Source organism: Diabrotica virgifera, chromosome 1 (genome assembly GCF_917563875.1).
Source record: "Diabrotica virgifera virgifera chromosome 1, PGI_DIABVI_V3a".
In the NCBI taxonomy this organism is placed as follows: domain Eukaryota; kingdom Metazoa; phylum Arthropoda; class Insecta; order Coleoptera; family Chrysomelidae; genus Diabrotica; species Diabrotica virgifera.
Window position 1 is genome coordinate 11,776,460 of NC_065443.1, and position 11,070 is coordinate 11,787,529.

Consider the following 11,070-nt stretch of genomic DNA (forward strand, 5'->3'; position numbering starts at 1 on the left):
CGGATCGACCGTTACCCAAAAAATTCGTGTTCTACGGGTCAAAATATGTACCTACATAAAAAAAACTTGGGTAAGTCCATTTGAATTAAGGAGGCCGTTGTACCCCCACTGGCGACAGGACTATTATCCTCAAATAACAAAAAGAAGATAATCAGAAATGTTTAAATTTTCAAAAATTAGTGTTCTGAATGCATTTTTTGATTTAGTGGAATAAAACTATAAAGAAATACAGAATTTCTAGTTAATTCCAAAACAATAGGTAGTAGGTACTTAATTAAAGTAACGTTGGGACTCATTGGGTATAAAATTAGATGAAAGCAGACATGAGGAAGGGGAGATAAAGGCAGAATAGCACAAGTATGGAACACTGCGATTATTAATAAATATGTCTCAAGAAAAACAACAATTAGAATCTGCAAAACAGTAGGTAGTTATTTCAGGCCTATAGCCACATACATATGGATAAAAAAATTGGTGCTTAAAAAATCAGATAAGTAATAGACCTTTTTGAAAAATGGGAGAGAAAAATACAAAGAGCAATATATGAAGGTGAGAAAATAGATGGAGAAGGAATAATAGAGAACTTGAAGAACTACATAACGAACCAAAAATAACGACAGTCATCAAAAATTAGGACACATTGAAAGAATGGGAAAGAAAAGAATGCCGAAACTGGTATCTATCACGAAAGCCAATACAACCAAGAAGAAACGGTAGACCAAAGACCAAGAAAGAAGGGATGGAAGGGCAGCGTATTTGAATACTTACAAAAAGTTTATATTGAGAATTGAAAAGAAAAAGCATTTTACAGAAATCAATGGAAGGAAGTGGTTAACAAATGTATGGAAAGACTATAAGAAATATTAAATGTAGACCTAGGCCCTCAAGGCATGTTGAGCTTTATAAGTAAATAGCTTTAGAACAATAGATTAATACCTAATTTGTGTAAATTCCATTAATAAATGAAGAATATTCACCTGTATCAACAAAATGTTCTCAGAAAATAAACTTCACTGGGTCGTATCACCTCATATTATAAAGTCAAAATCAGTTCACTAGAAGCATAAAGTCACTGTGTAACGCGATTATCACTGTCTGATTTTGTCAATCTTGTGAGATTTCGTAAGCAGCTCCGATTTTTGAGTCAACACTTCACGTATAACATTTAGCACCTGACTGGATTCTCTGCAAGACCGTTTTCCAGGTATAACTTTCATAGCCGTGCCCCACCAGGTAAACCAACTTGAAAAATTATACGGAACACGTGCGGGAATTCGTCCCGCCCCTCGTGTCGCCATTGGCGCTAGCTCCGGAGGGGTGGGACTTGGTATCGTGATTGCTAAGTGATTGGGAGAGAGTTGGTGTCTTAATTTACAGGTCTCTTGATGAGTTATTTAATTGAAAATTGATTTTTTACTGGATTTTTATGTTGGTGTGAGTTTGAGGTTAATATTGATTCAGATAACGACAGTGACATGATATATTATGTACTTGTGATGGACTCCAATTTAATTTATTAACTTTTGTTTTGGATTAATGTTTATGCGATGTTTGTTTGATGAATTGCTCTATTGTTTTCTTCGGAATTGGGTTAGATAGTTTTACAATTATTAATAATTAAAATGTTTTCTATTATTAGAAGAGGGGAAAAAATAATTCTTCTTACAGTGCCTTATCCTTATAAGACGTTGGTCATTACATTTGCCCATTTCATTAATCTTATTTGCAGCCGCCCTGAATAGTTCTATATGGAGATCATATTCGTCCATTGTCGTAGGTTTTTAAGCCAAGAGGTGCGTCTTCTTCCTGGTCCCCTGTCCCCTTTCTCTATTATTGCCTTCGATAAGTTGGAGCAGTTCAGTGGCGGCCCGTGAGGTAGTGCCATAGAGCCATGGCACTACCTTGCTAACTATGCAGAAACATATTTTTTATCTTAAAAACATTTTAATGCCTGTTTATTTTGTTTGTGAATATTTCTCTTTATTTTTATAAATTATATCAAATCTGGCAACTGTGTAGCGCAATGCAAATCTACCGACTCTGGCCACCCACAGCTGACCGGATAAAGGATGAAAATCATAAAAATCCCAGTGCCGAACGGCATAGTGGCTCGTGAGAAAAGAGAAAGATTGTATGAGCATCCTGTGTAAGTGACAGAGAGAGAGCGGTATTGCACTTTTAACATACGTTTAAATTGGAGTCTCCGTGCCAGGCTCGAAATCTCGAAAAGGAAGTTAGTGGATCTTAAGATACAATGTTTTAGATCTACATATTTCTAGTTTCTTTACGCGTTCGCTTGACGCTATTGTGTTTATTGTCTACTACTGTATTGTATATTTGTGTTTATACTCTACTATATTTTTTAATTTGTAATTATTAGTTAGTGCGTTGTGATCGTGGGTGTCGTAGGTATAAAAATAATATTTTGATTATTTTCTACGTTTAATTTATTTATTGACAATGAATCAAATTAGTATATTAAAAAACTCTTTTGGTGGTTTTTCGTTAGAAAAAAAACTACAAATTAAAGAACTCGGTCGGCCTTTACCCGATTTAAAAATTGAAAAACAAAGTGGAAATGGACAAAAACTTCGCTGTCGTAAGTTTAATAAAATTATTTATGATAAAAATAGCTGGTTGCGTGGTTACGAACAAACTAATAAACTCTTCTGTTTTGTATGCGTTTTGTTTGGAGGTGACGAGACTTGGTCAAACAAAGGCACCGATGATCTTGTACATATATGGGAGAAATTGAAATCCCATGAAAAATCTAAAGTGCACATGAATAACGTTTTTAGCTTTTCAATGCTTGGTAAGTTAAATATAAAAACCCAATTAAATTCAGCTTATCGTGATACTCTATTTATATTTTATATCCTTTTTGACCATATCGTAAAACCGCCACAAAAAATTTAGGCAGCTGCCCGGATTCTGGCACTACCTTCCTAAAGTTATACGAGCCGCCACTGGAGCAGTTCATACTTTTGATTTCTTACGATGTAACCAAAACATTGGGTTTTCTGTTCTTTTATTATAAGCATAAACTCTCTCCCCTTATTCATCCTCCGCAAGACTTCCGCATTTGTCGCATGACTCGTGTAGGATATTCTGAGCATTTTACGGTCATACCAGAGTTCTAATGCTTGGATTAGTTTTTGTGTTGCTTCTGTCATTGCCCAGGCTTCAACAGTAGGTATAGAGCAAGGTGGAGAAAACATTGCACTTAAGTATTTTAGTTCTTAATGAGATACCCAGCTGGCGCCTGAATAGAACTTTTTGCATTCTGTAAAACACTGCACTGAACCAAAAAAGTACGTACCTAAATATAATGAAAAAAACATTGATTCAAAAACGGGGAGCATTAATTTTCGTCCAAAGATCAGTATCGTTGGTCCAATGTAAGTACATAGAGGCATTAACTAATGCTCAAAAATATTAATTTTTATGAATTAGTACGTTCATTCAATGTACTTTCTAGTTAAGAATCAATGTATCGGTACATTGAATCAATGGATCGGTACATTGAATCAATGTATCGGTACATTAATTCTTAACTAGAAAGTACATTGAATGAACGTACTCCATGGAGAACAAGCCTACGTTCTTTCCGATGAGGCTCCAATAAGAGCCGAAAATCGCGATTCAAGGGACTGGACTGCGCTCCGTATTCTAATTGAAAAGTAAGATTATTTTGCCTTCGCATTGCAACTGAATTAAAAATAAAATTTTTATTTAATTTTTATATTGGTCTTTACTCCTTCGAGTAACTAGGTCCATTTTCTGTTGGAATTTACCAGCTGAACAGACGGGGTCGTGAATTGTAAGTTTTTTTAATTCCCTCTTGTCTTCTTCGCTTCAGCATCCATTTGGCTTGCAAATTTTAGAAGCCTTGGAGGTGTTACCAAGGAAATGGACCAATAATCTTTCGACTTAAAAATCTTTTAGTAATATTTTAATATTTTCTAAATATTATTAATAATGCTATTAGGATCGAAAACTTCATCATTTAGAAATATTTTAATTTATCCTGAAAAAAATTGCTAGATGTTCAAATGTTTATTTTTACTTTGATAGATACTACCGCCTGCAGGAGTTAATAATGTTTGTCAATTATTTACGGTTTAATCACCTAAAGATTTAATTTACTAATATTTTATAAGATTATAGGTACCATTTAGAAATATTTTCAAATGGTTCCTATTTTCTTTTACCTATGTGTCGAATTAGCTTTTGAAAAAATTTACAGAGAACAAAAATTAATTAATACTATGGTTTGTTTTTTAACCAAGAGGAGTGATTCAAATTTACCGCGCTGTATTGCTTGTTTGTAATTGGTCCAACCGCAGGCAAGTTTACTCCACTGTTATAAAATTTTGACACTAATGACATTTATCAAATTTTGACACTAGTGACATTTCATAGGTTAATTAAGTTATATCCGCGATTTTTGTGTTTTCTGTGTTATTTCTTTAATTTTTAGATTGTTAAGGCTGTATGACACTATACATTTTCTTGTATCATTTCTAATATCGTTTCTGATATGTCTATAAAATGCATAGTGTCATACACAGATACAAGAAACGATATCAGAAACGATACAAGAATTTGTGTCAGGCACAGATTATTGTACAAGAACTGCGCCAATTTCTGCGCAAAGAGCAAAAACGTAAAACCTGCTGGTAAAACATCTAAAATGTCAAAATTCAAAATTATTTACTCATAATGGCGGCTGAAATGAAAATGGGATAATGTATTGATGAATTTATTTGTGTTTTTGTAGGTATTATTTATAAATCTTTTATTGATACTTAATATACCGTTTGGTATATTAATACTAATAACCATATATTTAGCTCCTAGTAAAGTTTAAACTATAAATTTAGGTTTCATGGTGCATAATTTTTTAATAGACGAAAATACAATAGTTCCTAATTTGGATCAAACTGAAGATAATTCTAATGCAAATATTTTAGCACAAATATCAAAACAAAATAAAAACACAAATAATCAACCTCAGTCAACGTAAAATTCTGGTTAACATTAAAATGTTAATTATATAAAAGTTTATAAATTTTATAAAATATTTAAAATCAGCTGTGTCTGTAGATGTAGTACTACCATAACGTGACACAGGGTGACAAACAAAATTTCGACCAATCACGTGCCGAATTTCATACAATTTTCGATACAAGAACTTGCATAGTGTCATACAGGGCACAAATGTACGTACAAGAAATGATACAAGAAAATGTATACAAGAAACGATATTAGAAATGATACAAGAAAATGCATAGTGTCATACAGCCTTTAGTCTGCTTTTATATAAAAGCAGTTGTTTTTGGAACTCTTTAGCGACGTATTAATTTAATATAATACATATTTATGGATTACCGTTGAGGGCCGACTAGATCAACCAAAAAAGAAGGTGTATTTGGCTATTATTCTAGTGACTTTCTTGGGTGTGAATCTGTCTTTTTAGTTTACTCCTCCTGGTTAAAAAATAAACTATAGATATGTAGGATTGAATAATGAAATAGGTACTTACATTCTGTAATGTCTTCATGGGCAATCTTTTCAAATAAAAATTTATTTGTTTTATCCTTGATATGACTTTCACAAAGAAGAAAGGAGATAATTCTTTCGAAATTGCTGTCCATCAATAAGTCCATTTCCATTTCCAAAGGCAATTCAAAAGTACATATCAATCTGTAAAAGTGGAAATAGAAGTACCTACAACTTTTTTTATAGAAATCCAACAAAATAATTTATAAATAATTAAAAATATATGTAAATACATACCTTAGAAAATCAACCAAATCACTAGTGCCAAACACCGCTCCTCAGAGTCTGCAGGGTGACTGTGACTGTCTGCTAGGAGGCTGCAACTGTTGTCACGTGATTTTTTACACCAATGAAAACACTTATAGAGTTTTAAGAAATGTATCGGTTTATGTACAAGATTATTGCTACAATGTATTGATCATTGATTCAGGTATATTACATTAATACAATGATTGCGTTACAATATATCGAGTTATTAATATTAATGTAAAAAAAGTCAATGATTGGCGTTCATTGGTACTATGTACAATATTTTATTCAGTGTGTAGGTATTTACCTACGTGCCTTTTCCAGACGTGCTCTTATCTCTAGTGAGTGGTCTCAAGTTTCATCGAGATTAATACTTCCAAGGTACGTTATTCTTGTTGCTCTTTCTTTCCAGATCTATTCCGTGGACATTGACCTTCATCCTTCTGTTTTGGTGCTTGCTGATGACCATCGTTTTTGTCTTCTTTGTATTCAATTTCATTCCAAATTCTCTATACACTGTCGTTACTCGGTCCATTTTTGCAGTACTTCAGCTTTATCTATGCCAGAATGACCGTATCATCAGTGTATCGCAGTTAATTATACATTGCCCGTTTATAATAATTATAGGCCCGTTTGCCGGAGGAAAAACCTACCATCCTTCCTTCGTGCCTTCCAAAGCTTTCCTGAATATTTTCTCAGAGTAAACGTTAAACAGCAAAGGCGGCAGGACACACCCCTGTCTTACTCCTTTCTCGATATTGATTTTTCCAGATGTTTCGCTTTTTATTCTGATTTTAACCTTTTGTGCTTGGCAGAGGTTTGAAATGATCCGTAAGTCTTTATCGTCGATATTCCATGACCTTAAAAATAAGTAAGGGAAAGTGGGGGAATGGTGCGCGGCGGGTAATCGGGCGCTGCATTGTATTTCAAATTCCGTGGAAGATTTTACGAACTCAACCAGTCCTACACCTTTCAACCGATCTCATGAACGGTTTACGCCATTATCAGATCCGCCAGCCAAGTCAGATCCGATTATTGAAAATTGCAAAAATTCTTCTAGTCTTTCTGCTACAAAAAATAGGATGGTAAGTCCTTAGGCTTTTTTTAATTGCTTTGGACTTATTATTGATTTAAATCATGTTGTCTAACGTGTATTTTGGTGCATCTGTTGGTTGATATGGTTCAGTAGTTTTCCGTTTGTGATCATGATTAGTATTTAGGGCACAAAGGGGTAATAGTGCGCAGGCGTGCGCACGATTACCCCACAAACAATGAAATGGTAAATATAAAAATTACCATTTTTATTGCCAGATGCCACGATCCTACTCTAGAAAATCTGAAAATCTACATATCTACATTATGGCTTAACATAAAGAACTTAGATGATTGGTATTCAGGTATGCTGAAGAAAATAATATCCTAAATAATTTTAATAAAGAGAAGAAGTTAGCTAGCAAAGATTCGCTTTATGGGTTTACAAAAAGGAGTCCTGATATAACATTAAGACAACAATTACAAGCACACCAATGAAGACAAAATTGGAGGAAGCCCATGAAAAGAGATGATTAATGGACGAGAATCTTGAGAGAAAGGAGGAACAGAAAGCAGCAAGAAAGGCAACTGCTGAAAATGTTTTGATAAAGAATCGCCAGATATCTCGCCAGACAGAGAAAAGAAAAAAACAAAAAAAAGGCAAACAGAAAAAGAAGACAGTGCAGAAAGAGCTAACACCTGAGTCGTCTGATGTAACAGACGGTTATTTGTCAGATACTATCGATGAAGACGAATTAGATGATGTTGAATGAAGCTTCATTCCACCACCATTAGAAAAACCAGCTGCACGTAATGAGACATGCTCTATTTGTGCGAAAAGAGGAAAAAAAAAGGATTAAGATATACATGTGTGTTATGTGCCTCGGGGAATCACGCAGAATCTACAGCTGTAAATAAACCAGAAAATTATAAATGCAACTTTTGTTTACGTTAAAAATATGACATTTAAGTATACCATACAATTCTTATTTCTTCATAATATTTTTATACTTTTGGAAGAAGTGTTTTTATTACATTAATTTTAAATTAATGTTTTTTTCTAACATTAATTTAGTGCGCACCATTTCCCAATCTGTGCGCATGATTACCCTCATGGGTGGGGAATCGTGCGCAAAGACACTTCTTTTCTTTTTTTAATATCATGCTTTTCCACTTTGTATTTCTCTAAAACTTATTTTACATATGCAAAGTAGAATAGTTAGGGCTTACTCTAACGTACTGGATGTTATGATAGATTAAAATAATTTACAACAGAATCGATTTCTGCTTAAGTGCGCACCATTCCCCCACTTTCCCTTACCTAGTTCGACTTAAAAATAACATATTTATATTTCATATTTCTTCTTTTCCTAGGGGCCGTTCAAGTATTACGTAACGCAGGTTGGGGGGTCAAAAATCTTCAAAAATTGCGTTACGCAATAAGTAGTTAAACTCCCATTAGAGTGCGTTACGTAGGGGGGGTCAAAAATCTTCAAAAATCGCGTTACGTAATACTTGAACGCTCCCACAGTTAGCTATTCTTTAGATTTAGTATCGGGTGTTAATTATTCTCCTTCATATGCAGAGGATTTCAGTACGCTTAAGTATACTTGCAATAAGTTAGGTACTGAATCTGTTCTTGTTATCGTGATCCCATTCTTCTTCAACGCTATGTTCAGCTCTTGAATCGTTTCTGGCAATGGTTGCTTCTTTTTAATCTTTTTCATCAATATCAGTAGTAAAAGAATTGACCACCATATACCTAGTCCACAAATTGCAAGTGACCCAAAGAGCTTTGGAACAGAGAATGCTCAATATTAAACTCAGCGATCTCACACCCAATGAAGAAATAAGACGATAAAAAATAACACATGTAAGTAATCCAATCGATTGGGATGTTACAATGGAATTGGAGAGGACACAAAAGCAGAATGGAAGACAACAGTTGGACTAAGCGAATTGTTGAATTGCAACAAAGAGCAAAAAAGAAAAGTAGATCCAGATGCAAACCAAATGGCTGATCACGAATGGATGCAAAAAAGGGCGAACAGAAATGAATAGATGCACCTAGGGGAGGGATTATCGGACGATGCGGATGGAATAGCTGTTGATAGTGATGATGATATAGAAAAGATAAGAAAATCAGAGATAATATGACAAAAAAACATACATACATTCATAGTTTCTGGTGCACAATATGTCGCCTACGGTTAAAGCAAATTCAAGAAAATGGTAGTTTATGTAAATAGAAGTATTTTTACACACATACATTGCATATTGTATGCGTGGGTACATTTTATGTAGAATTTATATAGTGGAAACAAACCACAACAAAAACTTGTTTGTCAGATACATACGACTGAACAATTTCATCAGAAGCAATAGAATCAAATTTTTCCTCTTGAATAATTCCAATCTTGACCATTCACTTCGAATAATGACATGTGGGAATGAACACAAAAATTTAATAAAATTAATGGCAGCATTTCGGGTTTTTTCGTCTCTAATTGAAATTATTCAGCTTTAATTCTGATTATGAGATTAAAAGCAGTCGTAAAGTTGTACATAGGGTTAACTGGTTCATTCTGCATATCATACAGGGTAGTCGTTTGACATTTGAAATTATATCTGGACAGGTAGAAAGTAATAAGTCTAAGGGCCGGTTGTTCGAACGCTAATCAAAACTGATCATTATCAAATATTTAATTACAATTATATTTGATTAAGCGTACTTCTGACAGATGTTGTATTTTGAGGTTATGTTGACTGATTTATTTTATTATTTTGGTTTTAATTTAAAATAAAACATAATTAAACTCTTTCTGATGTTAATTTCTTGTTTTTACTTACAAATCAATAATAATAATAAGCAATTTTTAATAATTTAAGAGCTGCGGCTATATTTTAATTACTGTTTTACCTAGAATCAATAACTGATTAGTGTTTTACATGTATTTTTCATGTCGCGATTTGATTCCCATCAAGAAAATTGATTACAATAAATGATTGATTATAATCAACTTCTTGATTAGCGTTCGAACAACCGGCCCTTAGGGCCGGTTGTTCGAACGCTAATCAACATTGATCACTATCAAATATTTAATTACTGTCACAACTGTCAATGTCAACTTTGGTTGGGTTGCTGAAAACATAGTTAATTATAATTATGAGATTAGTTAGTCAATTAACATAACAATTATTAACATAATTGATTAACTAATTTCATAATTGTCATCAATAATTATGTTTTCGGCAACCCAACCAAAGTTGACATTGACAGTTGTGACAGTAATTAAGTATTTGATGGTGATCAATGTTGATTAGCGTTCGAACAACCGGACCTTAATGACGTTTAATTATTATAGTAAAAATGAATGACTGTTTATGTTTCCTTTCGACTCAGAGGAGATACACAATCTCCAGATAGCTGTTTCTGTGTTACGACGTCCTCAGTGGAGATGCGTGCACACCTCTGAATCAAAACGAAACCAAACTGTCTATTTAAGGTAGAATTTCAAAAATATTTTAAAATCCACTTATAGGACGCTGTAGTAACATCTCTTAAAGAAAAGAGGAAAGTCCCAGATACAAAATTCATTGTTAAAATTATTATATTAAAATTTCTTCTTTCTTCTTTGCTTATTCGTCGTCTCTTGTCTTATAAATTGTAAAAGTCAGAGATTAAGATGTTACCAGAAAGGGGTTCCAATAAGAAAAGTTTCAGATTTAAATAATTATTTATTATTATTTTAATAATGAAAAGTGTGTCTGGGACTTTGCTCTTTTCTTTTAAAGATGTCGCTACAGCGTTCTAAAAGTGGATTTAAATAAATTCTTTGAAATTCTACTTAAATAAACAGTTTGATTTCGTTTTGATTCAGAGGTGTGCACGCATCTCCACTGAGGACGTCGTAAGACAAAAACAGCTGTCTGGAGATTTTGTATCGCCTCTGAATCGAAATGAAACATAAACTGTCTTTCAGTTTCACTTTTATCTTTTCTCAGATTTTGAGTATTAGGAACTTTTTTCGGCCCTTTTTCCAAGACGAATTAAAGCGGAATGTGGCTGCATATTGTAGAGATCTTTTCGCTTTCTTTATTTGTCGTCTCTTGTCTTATAAATTGTAAAAGTCAGAGATTAACGATGTTACCAGAAAGGGGTTCCAATAAGAACAGTGTCAGATTTAAATAATTATTTATTATTATTTTTATAATGAATTTTGTATC

The 11,070-nt window shown here is 33.4% G+C and overlaps 1 protein-coding gene across 1 annotated transcript in view; it reads right to left on the reverse strand.

The window, feature by feature from the left end:
- The window catches only part of LOC114326438 (zinc finger protein 271-like), a 168,446-nt gene extending 167,246 nt beyond the window's left edge, over positions 1 to 1,200 (reverse strand). The window contains exon 1 of the mRNA XM_028274849.2: positions 978 to 1,200. The gene's annotated coding sequence lies outside the window, so the exon portion shown is untranslated. The remainder of the gene's footprint in view (positions 1 to 977) is intronic.
- Positions 1,201 to 11,070: the final 9,870 nt, after the last annotated feature.